At 42.5% G+C, this 21,675-nt stretch overlaps 1 protein-coding gene and 1 non-coding gene across 12 annotated transcripts in view; one reads left to right on the forward strand and one right to left on the reverse strand.

Annotated features, from left to right (window-relative positions):
* The window catches only part of Rgs6 (regulator of G protein signaling 6), a 523,682-nt gene that overhangs the window by 368,100 nt on the left and 133,907 nt on the right, over positions 1-21,675 (reverse strand). The gene's annotated exons all lie outside the window — the stretch shown is intronic.
* Positions 10,796-10,928, forward strand: LOC143437178 (small nucleolar RNA SNORA17). Its single transcript, XR_013106794.1, has one exon. It is a non-coding gene; the product is annotated as a small nucleolar RNA SNORA17 (small nucleolar RNA).

The following is a 21,675-nucleotide window of genomic DNA, read 5'->3' on the forward strand; positions in this document are numbered from 1 at the left end:
AGACTCCCTATTCATTATTCTTTTTTTGTCTTTTTTTTTTTTTTTTTTTTTTTTTTTTTTTTTTTTTGAGACAGGGTTTCTCTGTGTAGCCCTGGCTGTCCTGGAACTCACTCTGTAGACCAGGCTGGCCTCAAACTCAAAAATCCGCATGCCTCTGCTTCTCAAGTGCTGGGATTAAAGGCGTGCACCACCACTGCCCGGCCCCTATTCATTATTTTTAAGAGTCTATTAGTACCTGAAACTATCTGAGTAGTAGTTACCTGTCTCTTTCCTTATATGGTAGTCTAGGAGTGATCTTGACCCATGTGACATCCAGCTTTAACTAAAGACATTATTTTTTTTATCATCTCAGGAAGTATGAGAGTAGGGAAGGAAGGAATTTACCAATTTCCAGGCCAATGGACAGACCTTGTCTCTGAAAACAAGGTTGAAGCTTTCCTATTAAAAGGAAATAGATTTTAAAACCATGTGTGGTGGCTTGTGCCTTTAAACCCAGCACTCAGGAGGCAGGAGCAGGTGGATCTCTATGAGTTTGAATCTAGGCTGGTCTATGTAGCTACTCCAGGAATGCCAGGGCTACACAGTAAGACCCTGTCTCCCAACAAGAAAAAGAAGAAGAAAGGGAGGAGGGGGGATTTTCACATGCAAATAGTCCGACTCCATGTTGACTCCAGATAATTAACAGATGATATTTTGTGGCTGTGCTTTTCTCTTCTTCCTGTTTTCAGAATGGATCTTGGCTAACTAGATCAGATGTGTGGTTTTCCATATCCCCCAAAGATCCTGTTTCCCTACATCCTCATCCCTTTTGCCATGCAGAAGTCACCCTCCAACTCAGGCATCCACTGAAAAGCCCCTGAATAATCAGGAGAGACTTGGAAAGCTCCTTGTTTGTCATCAAGTAATTAAACTCACTGGGGGAAAGAGTCTTGTGCAAGAGGAGAATCTTCCAGAATTCATCCTTATGCTGTGACTGTCACTCCACGTGTTTCACTATTTTGCATCTGTGTTTAGAAACTCCCTACAGATCCCATCTTAATAAATATTCTGCTGAGTAACTCTTGTACTGCCCCCCCCCCAGATGGAGTAATGCTGGCACATTGCATTTTGCAGAGGATTTCTCATTATTTGGCCTCTTATCCATTTAGCTTGAACCACATTATAAAAAAGACAGAATTAAACGACCTTAGCAGAATCTGACAGCTTATGAAGGCCAATTAAATAGGAGAAGGTCAAGGCTACAAACTCCCATAGCTTTCAAGACCAGGTTAGCAATAGCTTTCAACAGGTGGACTCAGATGTTCAATGACACTAGGACAATAAGCAAGGAGACAGCAGGGGAGAAGGTGGATCTATCTACAGAGATCTCAAGAGATGTAGGGAGATGGTAGGGGCAGAGGGAGAGGTAAAGTGTAGACAAAAATAAGGCTGGAAACTGAAGCTGTCAGTAAGTAGAGACAAGTTTGTATGATGCCTCTCTGCGTGCCTCTGTCTGTCTGTCGGCCTGTCTGCCTCTGTCTGTCTCTCTGTGTCTGTCTCTGTCCCCTCTCTCTCGCTTATCCAACTATTGTGCCTGAGTAAGTCACAAAAAGTGGAAGACACTGAGCATAGGCCAAACTGGCAGCTGATGAAAGTGAAAATCCTCATGCCTGATGGCCTCTGGATACAGTTACTGTATCCTTACAATAGATCATTTATCCCATAGAACTCCCTGGGGTGTGTGTAGCTGGAAGGGCTCTCATCTCCAATTTAGACAGGTAAATGAAGGTGTAATTTTTTTTGAAGAGTTGTGGATAATTGCATTATTGACTCCAGTCCTCTATTCTTTTATTTACTTACATTCTTTCTATAGCATCTTTTAAGAGTTCCTTGAATTTGAACTTGGCTATTTAATTTGGAAGTGACAGCACATCTGTTCCAAAGCTCAAACCTGAAACCAAATGAGAGGAGTACGCCCTGTGTTACCCACTGGTTAAGGGTTTACACCTTGATCAAGGTCATCTCAGTTGCTTCACCTCTTCACTGGAGCATACACAGCAACCCTGAAGTACCCAGTCAACCCCTACCAACCCACACATGCAGCAGCAATGACTGATGACTGACGACAGTTTGGTCATGGTTGTTACACAGCAGCAACAAACTGCTACACATTTTTACAAAACAGAATATCTCCTAACCCCCAAAAAATTATCATATAAAACAGAGCTGCCAAATATAGGCCCTTGAAGCCCCAGCCATGTTTTTTCTAACAGTTTCTGAGGTACCTTCATATATGTAGTTTGAAAAATTTACTCTAGCAAAAAGATCAGGAAACATAGGCCACAAAATTGAGCCTAACTCATTTCTCCTGAGACTCAATTTCCTCCCATGGGAAGGAAATCCAACCAGAATATATGTAAACATAAAACATACCAATGTAAGGTACTAGTCCTATCGACACCAGCACTATAATTGTCCACATGATAGGGAGTCTTGCTAGAAAATTCCCCTTACCAAAATCTAAGATGTATAAACATGCATGTGCATGCATACGCGAGCGCACGCGCGCGCGCGCACACACACACACACACACACACACACACACACACGACTATGCATACAGGAAACCCAATAGAAAACACAGCTGGTAGTTTTCAAGGCCCTTTTCAGTAATTTTTTTGAGATCATGTGTGTGTGTGTGTGTGTGTGTGTGTGTGTGTGTGTGTTGTACTGTGTTATATCATATTATATAGTACCAAAGGAGTTTCAACTTTGGACCATAAATTTTTTAATCATGTTTTCTTTCAACTTTTTTTATTTAAAACTTTAGCGTAAATCATGTTAACTGTGCTCAAACATGCCTCCGTTAATCAAAACAAGAATCCTTATAATCCATACATTTTGAACAATGGAGAATAAGCTCATTCTTATAACATAGAAATTGGTGCTGTGGGATCCAACAAACTCCTGAGACACATTTGCTGTATCCTGCAAGTCATCCAAGCATGTTTTCTACAGACAAGGGTCAGGATGTTTGAAAAAGCAGTAGTCAGTGGGCGAGAGGTCAGGTGATAGTGGATGAGGCAGGCCTTCAAAGGCCAACCTGTTCAACTTTTGAAGGGTTGGTTGTACAATGTATGGTTGGGCATTGATCTGGAGAAGAATCAGGCACTGATGCTGATGCAAACTCCAGGCACTGCATCTTCTAATGTACATCATCAGTTTGGTACACATACTCCCCAGGTCTAATGGCTTTCCTAGGATTCAGAAAGCTATAGTAGAACTGACTGCCTGACAGTGGTCATGACCCTTGGGTGCAAATTTGACTATGGAAAGTCCTTTAGAAATTTTTCTCAGTACAAAGAGAGAGCTGGTGGCCATTAGTAATGTACAATTAGCTTTCTGCAGCATGTTAAATTCGGACAGAGATAAGCTTCCTTGTTGCTATACAGCATCAAACAAGGTCAACCAATCTATAGAACCGTTCAATACAAAATTTTGGTAAGCTCATGAGGTGCTTCTCCCCCACTGAGCATTGTCACCTTTTAAATTTGTTTCAGATGACCTTTGAGTGGTCCATGCTGAGTTCTTTGCAGCTTCCCATGTAGATGTAAGGGGATCAGCTTTGATCATTGCTCTCAGTTGGTCTTTGTCAAGTTTCCATGGTCAGCCACTGCACTTTTTAGCTTCAAGGCCCTTTGTCCCTGTTTCCAAACTTCTTGGCCCAACCCTGTGCTCTCTTTCATAGCTGTTCCTGGGCCAGATGAGTTGTTGATGCCGTGCATCATCTCTGCTGCTTTACGGCCCATTTTTAACTTGGATAAGGAAATCTCTCAAATTTGCTTTTTTGCATTATAACCTCGTTTACACAATATAAAATAAGTAAGCAATAGCATTAGCAAAAAAAAGCATAAAGTGAGATATTAGCATTCAAATTATATATAAAACATAACCAGGTTTATTAAGAATACATTCCAACAGCAAACAACATATTTCAACAGTGCACAGGGTGCTATGCTTGAAGCAACAACTGATATTTGGAATGTGAGCCTGAGTAAAGCTAAGGAAGGAAGCCATGGATACAGAAGATGATCAGCCTGTGCGTCAGCTTAAAGAGTCATTTAGCTTCTGTGACATTCAGTGTCCTCATCTGAAAATCCGTGATGATTCTCTGCCCACATATAGGATGGCAGGATGGATTAACTGAAATGTCTATGACATGATTAGTACAGTTCCTAAAGACCCGATAACCAATTACCATTGTAATTATCGTGGGATGATGGACTATTTCATGCCCATTATTTTTCCCTAAGAGAACAATTATGATTTCTGTGACATGACAGCCTTCCAATTAAGACTCTGAACTCTGGGACTGATGAACTAGGCTTGGGATCCTGCATCGTTGCCACTCGTGGCTCCATGACCTTGAGCTTCCTCCTGAATCTCTTAACCCCTTGAGTGTATAGCCTCATAGAGACCATGCACCGACATAAGTTCGTGCTACCATGAACAGAAGCTTAAAACATGCATGCCATGGGAACAAATTCGGAAATAGCTACCAAGGTGGGAAAGGGTGAGGTCACTGGGGGCTTCCTGAGCCATCTGTGGCTGAGAACAAAGAGTCCCTTACTGATTTCCATGGTAAATGCCACCATCTGTGCAATGTGACAAGGACCATTAGAATAAACCTCATATATCTTACTGCCCTGTTTCTCTAAGACCTAATCTCTGCCAGCAGACTTGGGCATCTCATCAGGAAGCTTCTCCTGAAGAGCCAAATAGCACTGTAGCCAAGGAGAGAAGTAAGCAAGAGCCTATCAGTAAAGAACCATGCATTAGTTTGTCTCATTTTTAATCCAGAAATATCTTGGACCTGAGACTGACTGACTGAGGACACCACATTTGCCATTTTTTTATGAGCACCGACGACGGGAAAGCCAGTAGTCTCAGTTCCTTAACTATTGTCTTAGTTAAGTCTCTACTGCTGCGATAAAACACCACGACCAAAAGCAACTGTGAAAGGTTTTATTTCATTTTATAACTCTCCATCAACGAGGGAAGTCAGGTCAAGAACTCCACATAGAAACCTAACCGTAGGAACTAACCACGGAGGCCTGCTGCTTGCTGGCTTGTTTGTCCCTCGTGACTTTGCTTCCTTAGGTACCTCAGGCTACCTGTCCTGGGGTGACACCTGCCCTCATTAACCTTTAATAGAGAAAATGCCCCAAAAACTTGCCTATGGGACACTATCACAGAGACATTTGCTTGATTGTGATTCCTTCTTCTCAGATGACTCTAGCTTTTGTGAAGTTGACAAACATCTGATCAGAACAGTTAACTCAAACTTTCAAGCCAAGTGTTCCCCCTTGGCACTAGTCACATGCATACAAGTGGCATCTTTTAAGGTTGTCTTGACTGGTTCAAGAAATGACCTCAATCAAAAAGGCACATTTATCAAAACCTTGGTGGGAATGGTGTGAGCAGTAAATAAGGACAAGCAAATGTTTCAGTTCCTAATGTATTTGAGAAATTTATTAAGCCTTTGGCCATGTATTTGTGCTTTTTTTTGGCTCAATTTATACTTTTGCATGTTTGTATTTGTGTGGTTTGCATGGATGTATGCTGAATGTGTGTATGCATGTTCACATGTGTGAGCACATGTATGTGAGAGTATGTGCATATGAATATATATACATATGTATGGGTGGGAGTGTGCAGCCTGGAGGTTGACAGTAGCCGCCCTCCTCAATTTCTCTCCACCCTCAGCAGAATCTCCTGCTGAAGCAGAAGTTCACTGATTCCGCTAGGCTAGCCAGCCAGGCTGCTTGGAGGAGTCCCTGTGCCTGCCTATCAAGTGCGGGGATTACAAGCAGACTACCATACCTGTGCAGTACGCACATGGATGCCGAGGATTCAAACTCCATTCCTCACCCTCGCATGGCAATCACTTTATCCACTGAGCCATCTCCCCAGCCCTCAAATGGCATTTAAAAGCCATGACTGTAGCTCAAGTCTATGGTCCATTCCGAATTCCAATTTAAGATGCTATTGGGTTTGTAATTTGTAAGTGGAAAATGCACAGAAATAGGATGTCTCCTACTGGGAGTTAAAGTGCTTTAATGTTAGTTACAGCTCTCTTTCCATATAGCATGGCTGTTCACAAGTTAATTTTTGGCTTCTGATTTCCCTGGGAGGAAGGCGGTAAGAACACCCATCCATTCCCAAGACGGCACCTGTCAGCACTTTAGTGCCTCTTCCCAACGTAAGGGGGGTTGGATGTAATTTACTCTAGCTAAAAAGAATTGATTTCTTTTTACAGTTATAGGTAGAAAAGAAACATGGCTTAGGGAGGGTAAGAGAGGGAGGATGGGAGGAAGAAAAAAGCTTGATTCTTCTCCAAGCCTAAGTCCTCCTCTCAAAGGGACCTGTAAGTTCTGGTTCGAAAAAATTTAAAAGGGGCCTATGAGACCAAATATAGGGACTTAGACTTGATCTATTAAACAATGAGAAAAAAACAATAACGTCTCGAGAGGGAAGTAACCCATAAAAGGAGAGCCTGGGGGCCTGAGCTTAGTGTGTGAGGCGGTTTGTGGACGGTAAGGAACTGACAGGATGCTGGTGATGGTAAAACTGTCTAGATGTGAGGAGACCTTTAAAGAATGGAGGCATGGCTCCATTTCTTCATCAGCAGGGTACGGGCGATCCCCCACCAGGCTTCACATGTGCTTGGGAGGATAAATTTACAGCTCTATAAACCAACACACAAGATTACAGAGCCCTTGTACAGAGATTGACTCTTAGAATGATGTCTGTTGGTGGGAAGGAGGAAGAAAAACAACAGTCTGATGCTCCTTAGTCTAATTGGGAAGGTGGGTTAGTCCAGTTCTCTGGAGGAATCCAGATGATAGGATTCATAGATATAAAGGGGAATTATTAGAGTAGCTGACACAATGCTGTCTGGCTACTGTAGTCAACATTGTGTGTCTCATACCAGAGAGGCTTACGACTATCCAGTTGCTCAATCCACGAGGCCAGGTATCTCAATGGTCCCAACCTGGCATGAAAACGTAGAGGATTCCTAAGGAGCTGCTCATCTGCAGTTGACCTTGGAAGCCCGGAGAAGCCAGTTCTAACACTGATGAAGGAATGCCATAGCAACAGGGTAGATGAACCTACTAGCAGAGTGAGGGCAAGTAGGCAAAAAGCAAAGCTGTCCTGTTTCCATATCCTTTATCTGGGCTGCCACTAGAAAGTGCAGCCTACATTTAGTGCGGGTCTTCCCATGCTAAATGATCTGATCAAAAAGGGCCCTTGAAATGCTCAGCAGCTTGCATTCTCATTGATCCGAGATGCAGTCCAGCTGATAGCCAGGGTTAGCCATTGTAGAGAGAAAGGAAAAATTGTTGAAACGGAAGAGGCTGCCACTCTCCTATACAACCCATTAGACAGGCTCATTCCTAGGAGCTATTAGGTTGTTCCTCCTAATTTCCCTCCACATATGTGCACGTTCATGTGTGTGTATGTGCATGTATGTGTGTCTGTGTGTGTGTGTATGTGCGTGTGCATAAATAAAAGACTTATCTCTCCATAGGACTGTAGTTGGTTAGCAGAGTGAATTTAAGTCTTACACTCTAAGTTGTGCTAAGTCCCTTATGTGTACACCAGGGATGGTGCTAATCTTTTGAGGATTATGCTAGAATGTGTGTGTGTGTAACAGCCAACCATGTCTGGAACAGAGCAAGTCATTTATGAATGGTGACAACTATGTGAGAATCCCACAGTGAAAGCTACCATCCTTCATATTTAAGAATGAAGGTATCACAATACCCTTCAGAGGAGGAGCATGCCCTCCAGGCCAGGGAGTCTCCTGGCTAATCGATCCATCTTAATGCTTAGTGGTGAGGCAGAATGTCACGGGAGAGGAACTGGGACTGGATGCCACAGGCACCAGGCCATGGTGTAATATTCACTGTACCTGTGTGGCACTGAGAAAGGTCACCTTCTCACGTCTCATTTCCATATTGAGATCCTCTGTGGGTAACTATGGACTCCAATCATGTCACAAAGCTAAATGAAGTCTTGAAGTCTTGATTATGGGGTGTGTGTGTGTGTGTGTGTGTGTGTGTGTGTGTGTGTGTTTTGTTTGTTTCGTTTTTGGTTTTTTGTTTTCAAGACAGGGTTTCTCTATGTAACCCTGACTGTCCTGGAACTTGCTCTGCAGACCAGGCTGGCCTCGAACTCAGAGATCTGCTTACCTCTGCATCCTAAGTGCCAGGATGAAAGGCATGCACAACCATACTGCCCTTTGAGTAAGTATTTTCTAAAGTTCTTAAGACAGGGTCTGTCCACTGCAAGACACTGTACAAAAAATGCCTTTATTTGCCAAAGAAATAAACACAGCATGAACCCTGAAAGGACCCCAGGCTGGGCTGCTCAACCTACTTTTGCCCACGTCACATTTACTTCTGTGATGCTCCTTTGTTTGGGTAAGAAAACGAACACAAATCTCGCCATCTCTGCAATACAATTCCTTCCATTTTACAAGCCAGTTGTTCTTGTTGCTCTTCGTAATTGTGTTTATAATTTTTTTCTTGTCTCAGTTCCAAAAGTCCTTTGGACTTAAGAGATGCAGTTGGTATCTGATAGCTACATGAGGTAGGTCAGACAAGGCCAAACAAGACACAGTCCAGATGCATCTCTCAAGTCCAAATCTTCATAATTATCAGCTTAAAGGCCTAGGAATCCTGAGGTAAAGTGCTTGCCATGTCAGCGTGCGACCTGAGTTAAGACCCCACATGAAAAGCCAGATGTGACAGTGTGTCTGTGATCCAAGTGCTGGAGAAGGGGACATAGGAGGATTCCTGGAGCTTGCTTTCCATGTAATCTAGCCAACTGGAAAGCTCCATGTTCAGTAAGAGACTTGCCTAAATAATAGTGAAGTCCAGAGTGTCTGAGAAAGGTACTCAACACTGACCTCTGACCTCTACCACACACGTGCGCACGCACACGCACATAAACACACACATATACATATGCACAAACTAGAAATTCTGAGAGGATACCAGTAGTAGTAACAACATATTATTTTATCCATGTAAATCTCCAAATGTAAATGTAAATCTCCAAATATAAGTAAGTAGAGCAATGGAAATGGAAAAATGTAAATGGAAAATGTACAAGCAAATGGAGCAACAGGCTACCTCCCACAAGCAACAAAAGACAACTGGTAAAGAGATAACCACACATAGCAGCTCAGTGCACAGTCCTGAAACCTTGCTCCCTCACATGGTTCCTAGAGAGGAACTACTGGCAGAAAAACCAAGATGATCAGAACAAAAAATGAAAAATGGGAAATCATGTATCAGTAAAAATGGGAAAGGAGCCTTAAAACTTTACACAGAAAGCTACATTGTTAACACTGCATGGAATCATGAGAAGAGAACACTGTGAAGTTAGAAAGAACAACTCAGCCAAGGCTCCTTCTAAAAGTTCAGGACAACAAGAAACACAAAAGCAAAATGATCACACCCTACAAAATATTACCATGACCAAATAAATAAATGCCATTATCAATGTCTCATGAGAATCAATGTGACTATGAAAAAAATATATGATCAATGTCTCCATAGATGGTAAAAATAAAACCAGGATTCTTATCTTGGGAACCAGATCACAAGCTATAATGTACAAATTTGCCAAAGACACCAAGAAAATATAATGCATGCACGCACAAACACACACACACACACACACACACACACACACACATACCAACACAAATAAGAACCAGAGAAAAATATATGAATGAAGTGAAGGATTTAGGAGACAATCAAAATTTTAGGGTTGGGGGGAAAGGCCCTAACAAGAAATAGCTTTTAAAAGGCTAATATCTGGATCCTTCAGATGAAAAGAAAAGAATGATGTAAATTTCCAAAAGGCAAATAAAGGAAGTGAGTGCAAGTAGTTGAGTTGGAAACACACTTTTTTTTCAGTATGCACAGAGTTCTAGGTCCAGTTCCCAGCACCATACAACCCAGCATAGTGACGCACGCTTACCCTAGGAAGCTCAAGCACAGTCTGGGTTGTAGGAGAGCGGTGAGGCAGGGGAAGGGCAAAGCAAGTTACAAGGGAAACGTGTTAAGATGGTCAAAGAGGGTGCAACATAAGGACAGCTGGAGTCTCTAAGGAAGAAGGACGAGCAAACCCAGGGACTGTAGCATGGGCTTCTTTGTAGTACCAGCTACCACTGTCCTGACTTACCCCATTCCATTCCTTGGCACATTCTCTCTCAGCCCTTAACAGCTTATGGAAATTCAAGGGATACCAAGCCTTGCAGCCTATACCTCATAACATGAATTGAGGCTGCACTCTAAGAAGCAGGGCATATGAATCGCCTCCCTAAACAACAATAATAATTTCCTAAGCAACAATAGACCCTCCCAAAACTGAAGATTAAATAGATTTATAGTATGGCTCAAACCGCATGGTTTATACATAGCTCTTGCCCCTCCTCTAATCCCGGAACTTGTCAGTATTCTATCCAGGATTTGGACATGTCTTCACTATGCCACCATTGCGCTTCCACAGTGCCCAGATCCATCAGTTCTCTCTTGCTTCGACATCACTAGTCTCTTGAGACAGCATGCAAGTCTGATCTGCTGGGAATCTCTAAGGTCAGGCTTCTGGCATCAGACTCTAGTAAAGTTATATGACAAATTTTTGTTGTCTTTCTGAGAGGTTCTACAGTTTATTACTGGGCAAACCACACTCATAATTTCAACATGGCCAAGTCTCCAGGTTAAAAATATTGAGCCCCCCAACCCCTAGAGGAGTTAGATGCAGGTGTGGCTGCTGTGTCACATGTGTGTCAGAAGGTGGAAGAGGAGAGAGGCTATGTCTACCCTTAGTGTCTCCACCTCTGAACATCTGAATGATTAGTAGCTAACATTTCCTGAAAAATTCAAGCGTGAGTTGACCACCAGTCCATTGTCGTGCAAGCCCAGAGTGACTCCTAGCATAGGGAGCAAGCCAGAGACTAGAAGAACTCCACCTGGGACCTAGAGCCTTCAGGCAGGAGTGAGCCTAAGGTAACCCTCACATGGAGCCACTCAGGAGGGCTGGGTAAAGAGTGAGCCCAAGATGACCACCAGACACATGTCATAGGGCATAAACAGGGCCTGAGATGACCACCAGTCCAGCATCACGCAGGCCTGAGGTGGGGCAGACCATGCCCAAGATGACAACTAGCCAGCACCCGTACTGCACAAGTGGAACATAGCACTCCTGAGACCACCCCAGAGAGGATCCCAGACAATCAAAGGCTCTGGGGAACCTCTAAGAGGAGCAAGTAAGTGGTGGAGAAACGGAAGAGAAAGAGAAACAGAAGGATATGGGGCATAATAAAGAGAGGCAGAATGGGGGACGACTCGAGCATAGTGAGAAATAGCCTGATGTGTGATGCTACCTGGAACTATGGTGGCATCCAGACCTGTGCTGTCACTGGGGTCCATGTCTGGGTTTGTGGCCCACCAACAGTAGGGATCTGTTACCACCAAAAGCCAGACAGTCATCCCTATCTGGGCTGCTGTCTAGGGACATATTGATGTCTGAGGGCTATGCAAAAGTTATACCACCCCTCACCTTGGCATCATGGGAGAGGTGGCCCCGAGAGCATGAGAGCAGGAGAGTTGACTCCTGCTCCTAGGCAGCTGCAGTACTCAGGAAAGTGGGGCCTGCATATTGTGGGAGTTGCAGGTGAGCCAGGCCCTGGGAGGGAAGAGCTGACCCTGACACTTGTCTACTCCAGCCACTCCTCCTTCAGCACCTGCAGGAGGTGGGAGACCTGGCCCTAAGCTAATAAGAGCAGGAAAGCTGGCCTTGTCCCTCACCTGCTGCAGCACCTGGGAGAGCAGTCCCTGCACCTCACCTGAGCAGGGTTGTTTGCCCTGAGGGTGTGAAAGCTGACCATCTCAGATATCTCTCAGGTTCAGGTCCAGGAGTGGGTGGGTGGGTGAACACTCTCATAGAAGCAAGGGAGGGAGTGGGATAGGAGGACCAGGAAAGGGGATAACATTTAAAATGTAAATAAAGAAAATATCCAATAAAAAAGATGTATACAATGTTGCCAGAAACAAAAGGAAAAAAAAAAAAAGAAACTACACACGTGAATAGCTAAAAACTACTAACATCCAGTCATAGACAAATAAAATGACAAGACATTACAGGAAAAAAATTAAAAATAAATGCTTTGGGCTTCCAGGCAAAAAGAGAGCATGACTTGCTTTAAGAAGTAGCCTGAACTAGCATCAGAATTTGGTGATGAATTATCACAGAGGAAATGGTGTAGCCAAGAAAGTAAACCAGGAGCCAAGGATTTCAGATGCGGCCAAACTGAACTCAGCATATTGTTCCTGTGAGTCCCTAAAGCATCTTCTAGAGAATGAATGTCAGACACCTGGGTGGCCAGTGACTTTTATATAAAGAGGCTGGTGAGATTTAAGTATAAAAAACTAAGGAGTAACATCAAAGGCTAATGAGAAGAGAGGGTAGCATATCTTAACTATTATCTGATAACAGAACAGATATGACCAGGAACTTTTCGAGGGTGAAAATGGGCAGAGCGTGTGCCTAATTTTAACTCTTTTTTTTTTTTTTTTTTTTTGAAATACTTGTTAACGGTAACAGCATCCTGTGGCTAAAGCAGAACACAGCAAGAGCGGTCAAGAAACATCCCAGTCAGCATCCTCATGTTCTAAAGGATTGGATTCTAAGAATGGGAAGAGGAGGTGCACATGTAACTCAGATGACTTTCAGTAACTCATTGTGAGTGCATTGTCCCACTAGGCTTCTGTCTGCTGTCAGTCAAATGCCTCTCTTCTTGTCTGAACAAACTGTATTCATTCCTTCCTTATATTACAGCTCACACTTTGCTGGGTTTACAGTTTAACACATTTTTAGCTTTTCCCCTTAAGTTCAGTCTCCTGAGGACAAGGATTAAGCTCTATTAATTTCTTTCTTTCTTTCTTTCTTTCTTTCTTTCTTTCTTTTGCAATTTTCATAAACATTTGTTGAGTTGGATTCATTGCCTAATGTTTAATTTCTTAAAATTACAGGAATTTTGCCTTTTTTCTACCATATTTTTTTATTTTGCTATTTTATTTTATTTACTATTACTGTTATCTTTCTCTTTCCAGGAAATATTCTTAAATTTTAAATGACTAAAGTTTAACTTCTTGTATTTAAACACACGCTACAAGCTTATTCTTTGTTCCTTAGATGCACTTTGTGTTTTTAGTTTTTGAGATTTGGGTTTGTTTGGGTTTTTGTGGTTTTCTGTTTCTTTGTTTTAATTTTATTTTTTGTTATTTTTTATTAGAAAATAATTACTGAAATTAGAAGTACTTTTTTAACTGATCATTTATATTGATGGAAATTTTCCTTTCTAAATAGTTTTATAGCCATTGTCTGGTGAGAAGTTCCATCAGAGGATGCAGGAGAGTGGGCTCTTGACAGAGAGCAGTAAGGCAGCCTTCTCATGGTGTTGATAAGGACTGGTCCACTCATTTTGCCTGTCTTTACACTCATCCATCCACACATTTATGCATTTATCCATCCATCCATCCAACCATCCATCCATCCATCCATCCATCCATCCATCTACCACCTGTTTATTCAAACATTCCTTTAACTTTTTAATTGAAAACCAAAACAGACTTTTACAAAAAACTACACATCATATACACTTCATCTTTAACATCAGGGTTTGAGTCCTGCGAAGGCAGATTCTCTAAAAACCTAACTACTTCTTAGGTTTTATCAATTAATTTCCCAACTGGAAACCATGGACCTATCTACAAACATCATCATTTAAATATCAGTTTGTTTCATCTAACTATTTAATCTTTCAAATACCCCAGTAGAAGTCTGGAGATATAGCTGTGTTGTTAGATTGCTTGCCTGACATGCATGAAGCCCTAAGTTCAAGCCTCAGCAATAAATAAACCAGCTGCTACAGCACATGCTAGCACTAAAACAGTGAAGGCAAGAAGATCAGGAATTCAAGGTCATCTTTGGTTACATAATGATTCAAGATGTCCTCCCTGAACCAATAGCATAGCCATAACCCAAGCACTTGTTTAAAATGCAGATATGGTCTTGGGGCTGGGGATATAGCTCAGAGATCAAGCATTAATGAGGTCCTGGGTTCAGTGCCCAATACCACAAAATATTAATTAATTAATTAATTAATTAATAACTAGAGTAAAATAAAAGGCATAATCTTGAATTCCACACCAGCCCTGGTAGACAGCATTCAAACAAGGTCCCAGATCACTACTTGCAATTGTGTAACCAAGCATTTGCAGGTGACTTCAGTGCTCCATCTGGGTTTATTGTCCACTGAACACCAAGTGGCTCCATGCTAACCATTGTAGACGTAAGAAATGGAAACACAGATAGACCAGATAGCTAACAATGTTTTCATCCTATAGGAAGATTGAAGACTACCATTGCCCAGTGTAGAAGCAGAGGGACTACAGTTGCCCAAATAGCGAAAGCTTTGGAGGCACAGAGGCAGCGAGGGTCATGGTGATTTGAGTCTGGGACCTGCTTTTTTAGCACAATGAACATCAGATCACTCCTGCTGTTTTGGCTTTGAAATCCCCTGTAATCATAGCCATATGTCTGCTTTGTTAAAACTCCATTTTTATCTTTCAAAGGCTATAGATGAACAGAAGCTATGAGCAGGCACAGTTAGCTTATAAACAGCTTTATTTGGTAAATATCTACATAACATTGTAAGAAAAATACAAAGCAACATCCAAATCCATATGACTGCTTTCCTTCTAAATGGAAAATTGGACAACACCTTCATGGAAAGAATCAAGGACCCAGATTTTGACAGAGAGTAAAAGAAGATGAAGAACAGTCTGGGAGGCCAAGAACCCCTGGGAGCATACCTCAGAGGAGCGGATGTAAGTGGGGTCACCTGTGGGGACAAAAGAAATGGCTCTATCACCTCACATCCTGCCTGGGACAGAAGAGAGCAACCTGTAAAGTGAACACTAAAGACAGACTCCTCCTTCCACATCACTTCAAAAAGTAAAATAAAAGATGCCCAGTCTCCATAGAAACGCCAGCAAAGACAGGAACAACAACAGGAAAAGCAGCAGTAACCGCACGGGCACGGACATTCTTCTAAGTGCCTTGCCAACATTAATTAACTTCTTTTCCTATTCACTTGTTTTCAGGCAGGGTCTCCTTTTACAGCCATCCTCTCCCTCCCAAAGGCTGAGATTACAGGCATGGGGCCATTAACTTGTTTGACTCAATAAATAACCACGTCACTCCTTTGGTGAGCTGTAAAAATGTCCGTGACTCTTCTCTCACAGGTGACACCTGTCTCTTCACCCTTTTCATCTGTGCTAGCCTTAATGACCAGATATGATGGAAGGAGTATGGGTTAAGTGATAAGAAGTGAATCTAGGCTTTGGGTGGCTTGCATGTTTCTAAAACATTCCCAGGAACCTTGTCTCCACCACAGAGCAAGCCCAAGCTTGCTTTACTCATTTTAGTCTATGGGGGCGGGGGAGGGGTTGAGAAGGGGTGTCTGTGATTTGATTTCTCTCAATGAAGACGTTATAGTTATGATTTTCTGAGGCTCTTATTACTTAGGAAAGACATCTTCTGACATCATACTTTGCACTAGATTGCCATGTGGACAAAAATAGACAGCTCAAGCAAGTGGGGACATAGACACCGTTGGCTGAGTGACAAGGTGAGTACAGTTAATGATGATGTGAACAGAGTGTACACTAGGTACCTTCAGGACAAAAAATAAAAACCATGATATCTATCAGAGCTAAGGCATTTTTTAATTAGCTAGATTTACTATTCCATGATGTATATTGATTTCAAAATTTGTCACATAAGATATGCTGAACTTTACCTGTGGACTAAAAATAAAAGAGTTTTAAGGCAAACAAAAGACTGAGAGCAGCTGGTTTGTTTTTTGCTGCCACTGGAGGAAAAGTGACGATGGAAGGTGGTTATTTCTTATGCTTTTAGGGAAGAAGACAAGAGCGCACAGAAGACATTAAGTTGCGTACATAAGAGAGTGCTTTTTCACCAAAACATTAATTTAAAAATCATTTCCAAGTGTTGAGGTTTTTGCTTTTCTTCCTAAGTAATACTTAAATATAGTATATGCCACACTTGACACTCAAATATCCCGATTGGAGTTCGGAGACATTTTGAATGACTCAGGCTCCCGTTTCTCCTGGGGAACAGAGTGCTCAAATAACTGTAGTATGATTGGGGGAGGGGTTCCACAGGCAGCAGAAAACTCTGCAAGGAGGAGCTCATCACAGCAGGGAAGACTGCAGAGCAGAGAAAGCCCCTTTCCCTCAGGATAAAATAACAGAGCTATGAAATTCTTCCTATTTTGTACACAATGTCTGACTCCAAGAAAAGAGCCAAATCTTTCATTCTTCTTCTGAGCTTTATGACAATTTTTGGCATCAGTATTTTCTGGAACATTTACAGCTTTAAATATTCTGTTCCACTGAACGACCAGACCTGTGATTTGGGATGCAAGAAGAATTTTAAGGCAATAATAATAATAATAATAATAATAATAATAATAATAATAATAATTTAGGGATCGGACATCAGCCTGATATGAAGTTACCAACTCTTAGGCAATAAAAGTTATTTAAAAGTAATTCACAGGTTTGAAAGTTTATTGTGACCAGGTATAGTGGTACACACATTTAATCCCACAGCACTTGAGAGGCAGAGGCAGGCCCATCTCTGTGAATTTACAGCCAGCCTGGTCTACATAGTGAGCTCAAGGCCAGCCAGAGCTACTACATAGTGAGACCATTGAGGGGAGCTGACCAAAGGCGGCTATCATTCTTGCAGCCATCTTGAGCCATATACCCTGACAAGAGATTTGATTACATTAGCCTACAACAGCTGAGCACACTCTGATAACATCTTGTTTTAGATACCCAGGATTTTCCCTTAAGTGTGTGAGACTTAAAGGTATGTGACTTAAGGGCATGACTTAGAGATCAGATTTAGAGACAAGGCCTAAGGGCATGACTTAAAGTTGTGACTTAGAGGTGTGGCTTAGAAGTGAGACATATAAAAGGAGAGAGGCAGACAGAAGAAAAGAGTACAACTTGGAACTAGGAATTAGGTTAGACAGTACAACTTGGAGTTAGTTATTAGACATTAGGCACTTAGCACTTGGAAGAAGTAACTTGGAACTTGGAGGCAGTAGGGACTAGGAACTAGGGACTAGGAACTCAAGACTTGGGACTTGGAGAGAGGAAGAGAGACTGAAGAATAAATGGGATTGAATTACACTCTGTCTGGTCTCCATTCTTGCTGAACCCTGACCCGCAGACCAGAGCTGCTTGGGGCAGTGCGGGCTAACAAGGTAGTCCCCAAGGTTTTTGGCAGTTCGGGTTCCAACATTGATACAGCGATCCTCAACATTTTTGGCCCCCAAACGTGGGCCAGCTCAGGCCACAACAGACCATGTCTCAAACAAACAAACAAATAAACAAAGAGGTTATGTTTTGCTTCATAAAAAAATCTTTTATGCCCTCTTCATCTACCTTTGTTTGGGTGTATGCCTATCAGTTGTCATCAGGAATTGTTGCTGGTCTTTGGGGGCAGTGTAAACTGCTTACAGTGGTTAATACTGATTGACAACTTGGAAGGATGTACAATCACCTAGGAGACAAGCCTCTGGGCATGACTGTGAGGGGGGTTTTAGATTAGATTAATTGGGGTGGAACACCCCATCCTATTCCATGGGCTGGCGTTTAAGACTGCATCAGAAGAAGAAAGTAAGCTGAGCATCAGCCCCCCACCTCTCTCTCTCTCTCTGCTTCCTGGTGTGGAACATGATCAGCTGTCTCATGCTCCCACCATCATGGCTTCCCACTGTGATGGACTGTATCTCTTGAAACTGTGAGCCAAAATAAACCCTTTCTTCCTTAAGCTGCCCTTGTCTGCTGTTTTGCCATATGCAGTACTGGGAAAAGCAATTCATGCAATACTCCATGGTCAGGGATACTACACTACACCCCAAACCCTACTGGGGGTCTATCACATGATCTTGAACTTCATTTACTGATCTATGAAGTGAGAATGAGAATATTGACCTTGTATAGATCTGTGACTGACTGAAACCTTGATTCCAGTAACCAGCACTTAGTAGCCCAACAGGAAAATAAATACATAACCAAGCCCCTTGCTCTCTCCGTGTCAGTGAGGTCAACTTTGGGATTTCAAAGGCTTCCTTTTCAACTCTTGGCTTTTATTTTCTTTCATTTTACTTGCTCATATTTCTTGTGTAGATATTCATAATGTGATGTAAATCTGTTTTCGTAAAGTGACAGAAGAAAAACAAGTAGGGATTGGATAGAAAAATAGCAGCAGCCATTGTGTCAGGAGTTGGGAATCTTTCCCAACGTTGGAAGGGAACCTTCAAAAGAAGGATGACATCATTGGGCAATGTGCTTCCAGAAGTACATAGTCATAGACAGACACAAAGAGGATTTGACACAACCTTCTTATCAACTACACCAGACCAGCTATAAAGAAAATCACTTCTTATGTAGGGCTACCTCCTCTCAAACCTTGTAGGAGGGAATCCTGAAACAGTAGAAAGTGAGCATTCTTTGCCACATGAGTTCCTTTGTCTTCAGTCTGCACATAATAATGTTCATTATAGCCCAGAGGTCGACTGCAGCTATGCAGCTAGTGAGGAAGTAACTGAGAGGAAGATGGGAGGAAACACAGCTTGGGGGATAAGAGAATACACTGGTCCACCACAATTTACTTTCCCACCATTCTAGTTTTAAGTCCAAGCACAGGGTCCTGGTAGGGACAGGTTCTGCTGAGGTCTTGCTCCCTCACTCAAAGATGGCTACCATGTGGTCCATCATGAAAGCCTTACACCATCCTAATCTAATTGTTCCTACAGCCTTTTATTCAAATATCACCACATTTAGGAGTACAGCTTCCTTACACAAATCTGGGGAAAACAAAAGTCTGTGTCAGAGAAGGAGTTTGGGAACAAAGAAGAAGTACATTGAGAATCCAGAGGGTCACCTGACAAGGCCTGACTTCACGTTCAGAACAGCACCCACTTCTGAAGCAGCAAGTCCTGTGCTGTGAAGAAATTCAAGGCATCCATGGCAAACAGCCCAGACTCAGGCTCAGAAGCACAGCACCTCCTGTCTACAGCTTGCAGGCACTGCTGAGGTTACTTTTCAGTACTCAAAAATCCTAAAACATTGCCTTCTTCTACAGTATTTATTGTACCAGGTACTCACACGGGAATCAGAGAGGTGAATCAGTAAGTGAAATGAAATCAGAAAACTTGAAATGGCATAGAGCCAGAATCACAGTGAACACCAAAAATGAACTTGATGTTGAAAGGACCTGGAGACGTTTGGGGGTGGAGCAAAAGGTTGCGTGTGACATGAAAGAGAATGGAAGGGAACATGCAGGAGAACAAGGAGAAACAGGGTGTCTTCGTTAGGGTTTTACTGCTGTGAAGAGACACCATGACCAAGACAACTCTTAATAAAGGCAAACATTTAATTGGGGCAGACTTACAGTTTCAGAGGTTTAGTCCATTATCATCATGGAAGAAAGCATGGTAGCATCCAGGCAGACATGGTGCTGGGGGAGCCGAGAGTTCTACAGCTTAATCCAAAAGCAACCAGGAGGAGACTGGAATTCCACACTGGGGAGCATGACTAAGCACAGGAGACCTCAAAGCCTACTACACAGTGACACACTTCCTCCAACAAGGTCACACCTAATTCAATAAGGCCATATCTCCTAATAGTGCCACTCCCTTTGGCCAACCATTCAAACACATGAATCTATGGGGGCCAAACCTATACAAACCATGACATAGGGGAAAGGGGAGGTACAACAAAAATCAGATTTTGTTTGAAAAAAAATGCCATGATGAGGCCTCATTCTTTGTAAACAAATAAATGATAGATAGATAGATAGATAGATAGATAGATAGATAGATAGATAGATAGACAGGCAAATGCAAATAGACAGATAGCCCTGATCATATTTATTGTTTGTTTATTGTTACACTAAAATGGAAGCTGCAACTGTCATATCTGGTCACAGATTAGAACAATCTATGGTTAGTAATCAATAAATATCAACACAAGCTCCCAATCCCCATTGGCTTTGATTCAATTGGTTGGGGCTGAAATCTAGACATTGATTAATAAATGGTAGGAAAGAATGCTACTTATTTGCAGATAGATTCGTTTAACCAGCAAGTGCGTATTGAGTAGCTAAGAAATTCACTTAGGGAACACGTATTTATAAGGCAAGCTAGGAAGACTCTGAAAAGGGAGGTCTTATAGTAGCCTTTAAACACCTTCAAGCAAACATCAGAGTTAGAACCCGACTTTCACCCCCCTCCCATCATCCCTTGTGTTCTTGTTTCTCTTCTACTAAACTTTGTCTTTTATAACTTCACAACCCTCTCAAACCCACCCTTATTCTTGCTATTTCTAGAGCTCCAGCCCTATGAGCCTCTCTTCTCCACAATAACACTCTCAACCTCTTTGCCTCTTGATGTGGCTCGAATGCCCTCCCCCCCGCTTGGCTGCAAGCTCCAATTCCGAGAAATAGCAGTCCAGCCTGATTCCAGTATGCCTGTACTGAGGCTCCCTTTACAAGTGCCCATCATCAACAGGGTAACACATCCTATGCTGGTTCTGCCACTGAGACAAGAGTTTAGGGTTTGCTTGTTGGGGAGGGTCCAAGCACCCAGCTTCTACCCTGCCAGGCATCTCTAGTGAGCACTCCATGGTTTGAGACACAGAGAGATGCCAAGAGGACAAGTCAGCCTATTTTTAACTGTGAGGTTTTCTGTCAAGCAAGACACTTGTTGCTGACGAGGTAAGCTGGTAGCTAGAAGACTCCACCTAAACTGAGCCACTTGCTCTTCATAGCTTGCTCAGCCTACTTTCTTACACACACACACACACACACACAATGTGCCAAGCTTCAGCTGCTCTCTGTGACTGCTTCATGCTTCCAAAACCAGTACCACCTGGGTGGTTCTTACACTACCAAGTTCAGCTGCAGCACAAGGTACAACCTTGGCCTCTTCTGGAATAAAGTGTGTGTGTGTGTGTGTGTGTGTGTGTGTGTGTGTATGCTGACCATGAGTAAACACTTTCAATGATGTTGGTATCTTAATCACCAGCCATTTCTCAACTCTAGTTAACAGCAACAATCACCCCAGTAAAGCAAAGGTTTCACTTCAGTGGTGCCGGTCTCTTGTTCAATCATGGCTGACTCTTGGCTCCAGCTGATCATAACCACAGAATCTTAATTCATATATGCAACAGCCCCAGTAGTCTTTAAGTAACCATCAAATTTCCCTCTGGGACTTCACAAGTCGGTCTTCCATACTCTGTATTTTTCTCAGCGTTCTTTTCTTCCAAGCTCCCACAGAACAGCTTAACAAGCTTTGAATGTTGAATGGCTTTCCTCGCCCAAAGGTTCAAAATCCTAACCCCCAAAAAACAACATGGTTAGGTCTGTCACAGAAATACCCCACTCATAGTACCAACTTCTGTCCTAGTTAAGGTTACTGTTGTTGTGATGAAATATCATGACCAAAGCAAC

Source organism: Arvicanthis niloticus, chromosome 23 (genome assembly GCF_011762505.2).
Source record: "Arvicanthis niloticus isolate mArvNil1 chromosome 23, mArvNil1.pat.X, whole genome shotgun sequence".
Lineage (NCBI taxonomy): Eukaryota > Metazoa > Chordata > Mammalia > Rodentia > Muridae > Arvicanthis > Arvicanthis niloticus.